Source organism: Acartia tonsa, chromosome 5 (genome assembly GCF_053477335.1).
Source record: "Acartia tonsa isolate MP-2025a chromosome 5, ASM5347733v1, whole genome shotgun sequence".
NCBI lineage: Eukaryota > Metazoa > Arthropoda > Copepoda > Calanoida > Acartiidae > Acartia > Acartia tonsa.
Window position 1 is genome coordinate 3870530 of NC_137264.1, and position 6819 is coordinate 3877348.

Genomic DNA, 6819 nt, shown 5'->3' on the forward strand with positions numbered 1-6819 from the left:
ACATTACTGCAGTTAAATCATAATTCTTGTTTTAACTTAAGACAAGGATGGCAACATCTATTAATTGCGAATTACATTATAATGGATGTAGATTATACGTGGATTTTATAACAAGAGAAAAATTGTCGTCAATTTAGGTTGCAATTTCCCCTCGCTTTTGTTGGTCGGACCATTTATCCAGTAGGAGGGGAGGAATTGTAAAAGGAGGGAGATTATTATTTTAGCCCGCTACAGAGTTCACTTTATTATAGAACATGATAATTTGGTGAAAGTTCCAAGTAATAATAAATCCATTCACATAATAATAAGAAATGTGTAACACATGTTTGGACAAAGTAAGTATTAGAATGAATGCTAATTATTCAGCTCCTCTAGTAATTTTAGAAGTCAATTTTATCTTCTTGGTAGAATTAAATCTCCTGGGCCGACGGACAATGAGATTTACAGAGTGGCAATCAAGAAAATCAAGAAAAGGATAATTTGATGAAGCAGCTTATAGTGCCTACAAGAATATTACACGTCATACAATACAAATATGACGGCATTTTTTATAGGCATTACAACTTGCTTCTAATTTAATATCATAAAATGTATAAGCAATTAGAAATAGATAATACTCAAGATATGTAATGATATTATAATTAAGACTATACACATAAGTACTAGCGGCTACGCCCCTAGAGGCCTCTAGTGGCACTTTAAATGTTTGGTTTTGAAAAAAAATAATACGATACCTTGCAATGTTTCTAAGGAGTCTCTATCAATATTCTACGATACTTTGCAATGTTACGTAGGAGTCTCTATTCGAGAGAAAAAAATTTCGATTTATTGTGATTTCTCTTGGGAGGGTGGTGGTTCCCTCCCCCAAAATAGTTATAAACGTTCCCGGGACCTATGAGAAGCTACCCTGTTAAAGAGAACCTGATCGGTTTAGCGGTTAGCGAGATCCTTCGGTACAAACATACAAACACACAAACAGACAAATACACAAACATCCTGTTACTTTATTATAAGGATTAGCTATACAAGGCAATATTTTAGTATTAATATATGTAAATATATATTTTATTGAAATTAATTCACACCTTTCTCATAAGTCTTAATTAAATAAAACATAAAATGTCTTAAAACAAATACTTATTTAGTCTCAATTATAATCCTTATACTAAAGTAACAGGATGTCTGTTTGTCTGAGGCCTCTGTTTAGCCGGTGCCTTTGGCACCTCGGGCCTAAAAAAACTACAAAGCAGCCAAAAACTATTTTTTCATTCTAAAAGATGGATATAAGTCTGGCTGAGCAGCCGCGTCTAAGCCTCAGTAAAATTGTCATATTTTAACTTAAAAACTTATCTGAATGTTCATAAAATTATTTTGTCTGTCCCGAAGGATCTCGCTAACCGCTGAACCGAAATTGTTCTCCTTTACAGTGAAGCTTCTTATAGGTCCTGGTAAGGTTTTAAACTATTTTTGGGGAGCGTGTCTTAACCCCTTCCCCAAAAAAATATTTTTTTTACTCTTTTGAAACTCAAATTTAAAATGGGATGAGGTCGACTTTTCCCCCTCCAACCTTAAGTGCCCCTAGAGGCTTCTAGGGGCGTAGCCGCTAGTATTACATAAACGATTACAAAATGTTTTTTTATGGTTATTATATTTGCGAAAATTTCTTATCAGAAATATATTTTAAGTAGAAATGATGCTCTTGAGTTAAAGATGTTGGTCTGTCAGTTAATTTGACTGGCTGGCCTTTCTGCTGCTCTCCCTTTTTACTGTTTACAAAAGTAACAGCATGTTTGTTTATTTATGTCTGTCTAAAGCTTAAGATATCGGTTATCAAATTCTTTACTTTTTTTTTACAAATTTATAGTTTTATTTACTTAACATTTATTTTTCATATCAAGAAAATAAAAACGCACCCTTTTATACTGTATATACTGTGATATAAAGCAGTCCCAAACGTAAGTGAAATTGGATATTGATTAGGATATCCTCATACAGTAGGGGCAGGTTGTGAATGTGATATAGTCAAAGGAAGCGTTTGTCAACCATCTCAAGAAATCTTTTTGTCCTTTTTCAAATTTTGCTCCATCGTTTTCATATTAGATAAAAGTTAATTAGAGTGGGGGAAATGCCTTGGCCCAAAACAGGCGCAACTCGCTACCATGCACAGTTGGGACTTCTCAGACAAAGGTCGTGCATCAGAGAGTTGGTGTCTGATAAGTGATTGGACGCTTTACACCGCAATCATAAGTATTGTATGTCTGTTCCAAAGTGCGTGGAGAGAGGTCTAAAACCCTAGAGTCTTTAACTCTTTTAATTAAGTAGAGAAAACTCTCTTTAACAAAAATAACTGGTTGTACTTGTATGTCTCCAGTAAGTTGTTACGAATATCTTAAGTCTAGGGTTGGGCCGGATATTTTTTTGGCCGGATACCGGATACCGGATATCCGGCTAATATCAAATGCCGGATATCCGGTATCCGGCCGGATATCCGGTCAACGCCGGATATCCGACAAATATCCGGTAATCCGGCCAAAATACCGGATATCCGGCCGGATAACCGGCCAAATTACTGCATATTAAAGTATCAAAAAAGGATATAGTCCCTTTCGTAGCAACGCACCTTAAGGGGCGATTCGTTGTATTTTTAAAATTCTTTCAATATGTTCTTTTTGGTTAGTTTAGGTCATATTTGGTTAGGTGATTGTCCCGCAGGGTTAGGTTATTAGCCCCGCATGGTTTGAGTCCCCCGCGAGGGGCTAGAAATAGGAGGAAAGCTACTGTGAAAATACGAATAATTGCTCCTTAAGGGGCGTTACCACGAAAGGGACTATACCTACAAAAAAATTTCTTCATAAACTGGTGTTTTATATTATACTAGCGGCTGCGTCCCTAGTATCTAGGGATATCAGAAGGGACATGAAAGTGCAGAAAAATAACTTAAAACCTTACAACGAGTTTTTTTTTTATAAAAATTAAACAGTCTAAAACCACCCTGAGACCTATAAGACCTATAAGAAGCTTCACTCTAAAGGAGAACCATTTCGGTTCAGCGGTTAACGAGATCCTTCGCTACAGACAAAAAAGCTTACTACGTTATATAATAGGATAAAATTAAGGTTAAAACTTAAAAATTAGGTAACTATTAAATGATCTTTCTTCTTAGCAAATAAATCTAATTAACTATTACTACCCTCAATCTGTAATATCAACCCTCAACGGTTGGAGGATGGGCGGGGAGGTGGCGTTGAATGCCTGCCCCCCCCCTCTGTTTTTTTTCTATCCCATTTTCTGTGTATAAAAGGTAGAGGGCTATAACTGAGTGACTTTTGAAATATGGGTATGACACATAACTGAGAGTTGAAATTTTTTTAATACCTCCTTCCTGGCGGGCACAGGATGCCAAATCTGGTAAGGTCATTCAGGTAAAAAGTAAAAATATTTTTTTACTTAAACAAAGCATTTCATGTAATCTAATACTAAAATATCCTATAGTCGTACATCCTCATATGTAATATAGGTGTTCAAGTCGATTTTAGGTTCCAGGTATAATCCTGCAAGTCCTGAACCTCCAGGTCTCCAGAAATCTTTAAACAGTTCCTATGATTGCAAATTTTTACTTGAAGATTTCAAATTTCAAACTTAGGCTTTTTTATATATCTTCATGACATATTACAATTTCATAAAATCCGTTGCCGTTTACCTGCCAACCGTCGGTTTGCACTGCTGCCACCGCCAAAATTTATGTTTTGAGATTTCTAATATAAAATTTACATAAAGATAAACATATTCAGAAAAAATTGTTCTTCTAGCTTCAATAATAAGAAAATTACAGCAATTTAAGATTTTAAAAAACCCAGAGATTTCAGTAGTAAAATATAAAGGATTATATTGCCGGATATCCGGCCGGATAGTTTCAATATCCGGTATCCGGCCGGATATTAAAAATGGCCGGATATCCGGCCGGATATCCGGCTACACCGGATATCCGGCCCAACCCTAAATTCTTAACCGATTAGTTTACAATTTGCAAGGAATCTATATATAAGTTCAGTGCTATTCCATCCAGGGACTTTTTTCGGACAACGCAACTAATTTCAAGTAAAGAATAGTTATTTCTCGCATCGTATTATAAACGGCTTTCCGCGGATATAGAATGTACAATTATAAGATTAAAACTAATTTTTTTAGCCCCAAGGTGCTGAAGGCATCGGCTAAAAAAACTGGTTATAATCTTATGATTGTACATTTTTATATTCGTAGAAAGCTGGATATAATACGATGCTAGACATAGTTTTTTCGTATGGATGAGAACCGGTTCCTATCCACCGAATTCGAATGAATACGAGAAAATCAAATTAATAATTTCCCCCATATATTTTTCATTGCCCTAGCTTTAATCCTCAACCTAACAAAACCTAAAATAACCTTATTGAATATCAATTTTAGAAATTGTACGGTGAAAATATGTGTTATGTACCTAATTACCTTTACTAACTGTATGATTTATTAGGGTATTTAAACTGTATATGATGTTGCATAAAGTTGCAGAAACTAGGGATTTACACCCGCATCTTTAAAAGCGAAGTTTTTCTATAATTAGGGTCGGTCCGTACGTCCGTCCGTCCGAAACGGATAGCTTTTTTCGCTAATTTAGGCATGTTAGAATTGTCCTTTTGATTTTTGCATGGTGATTCCTGTAGCAGTTAGGTACGATTTAGAAAGCGTAGCAACTCTATAATCATTACCAGAATGTCCGTACGTCCATTTAAACATGTTGATGTGATCTAATAATCCGATTGATCTGATTTTTGGTATACTGATTCCTGGGACAACAAAGTACAATATTTTAAGCGAAGCAACTCTATAGTCAAGTCCTAAAAATGTAAGTATGTCCATAAACATTATTCTTTATCAAGCAGTTTTTCAACAATTTTACTTACAATTTTGCTTCGACATTTATACATTTATATTGATTATTCAGTTCTGACACTATACAAGTGTTAGTGTCCGTTTGTCCTACCGTTTCAGTGCTTCGCTTTTATAGATGTTGCCATCCTTGTTTTTATGCTATCAGCCGCAGTGGACTTGTTTATTCGTATTTTCGGTTTTTAAAGTTGCAATATACTAGACGATAGTCATTATATCAATGTAACAGGATGTATGTTTGTGCGTACCTGAAGATATCGCTAACCACATGATCGGAGTGGATACAAAACCGCGAAAAAAAACGCGAATATAACAAAACCGCGAAATTACAAAACAGCGAATATTATAAAACCGCGAAATTACAAAACCGCGAAAAACACGCAAAAAATTGTAATTGTAATTTCGCGGTTTTGTATCCACTCCACATGACCGATGTGGTATCCTTTTCAATAAAGTTTCTTATATGTCCAGAAAAGTGTTTTAATTGTATTCATGTAGGGTACATCTATCCTTCCGAGAAAAATTGCATCTTGAAAAATGAACTACCATTCACTGCCCCTAGAGGCCTCCAGGGGCGTAGCTGCAAGTAAGAAATATTGGATTCTCTTTTGAATATACGCATTTTTTTTTATAGGGCAAAGCTACTTAATGAATAATTATGTATGTACGCTACTACGTAAATAGATCAAATGAAGGAAGTTTTACATATATCCATTTATTTATTTTTTAAAGCGAAGCTTTTCTATAATTAGGGTCGGTCCGTCCGTACGTCCGTCCGTCCGTCTATCCGTACGTCAGTCCGTCGCGGATAGCTTTTTTCGTTAATTTATACATGTTAGAATTGTCCCATCGATTTCAAATTTTGCATGGTGATTCCTGTAATAGTTAGGTACGAGTTAGAAAGCGTAGCAACTCTATAATCATCACCAAAATGTCCGTACGTCCATTTTAAACATGTTGATTTTTTTACATTTTTAACAACACATTTGTATGTGACCTAATTATCCGATTGGTCTGATTTTTGGTTTACTGATTCCTGGGACAACAAAGTACAATATTATAAGCGAAGCAACTCTATAATCAAGTCCTAAAAATGTAAGTATGTCCATAATCATTATCCTGTATCAAGCAGTTTTTCAACAAATTTACTTACAATTTTGCTTTGACTCTTATACATTCGCATTCTGATTATTCAGTTCTGACATTTATGTGTTATGTGTTAATGTCCGTTTGTCCTACCGTTTAGAACTTCGCTTTTATGGATGTTGTCATCCTTGTTATGTTAAAATTTTTAAAAAAATTGTTTAGTATTTCCTTCATTTCTTGATGATGTATTTGTCAGCTTCCTTTATTTATCTATAATCTTATTGTTGCTCCGTCACTTATGGACACTTTTATTGTTCATTGTATGCTTAACATTAAATTATTCTAAACTTTATTTAGTTATTTTCATAACCTTCAATTCATTGCATTGTTAAACAATCTTGTTTAGTGTAATAAATATAAATATTGTGATATCAAATAATAAAATAATAATAATTATATCAATAAATAAAGCAGTAACTACAAAAATATATATTTTTATAAGAAAAGTAGAATAAACTGTTATACATTTCAAAAATAGACAAACAAAACAGTTCAAGGTGAGGTGAACAGACGTGGACAATAGAGAAGCTACGCTATTAACTATAATAGTAAGGTGAAATATAATCTAGTTCCATATTTTCAGTGAACATGAAGCTTAAAACAAAATTCTAAAATTGTAAAACGTTTTGCAATTTCGAACACTCGAAAAATTATATAGTGCATACGCTAGAACTTATATCATTTTTAAAGAGTATAATTAGTATTGAATCCTTTAGCGAGCTCTATGGGATATTACACGACACCAAA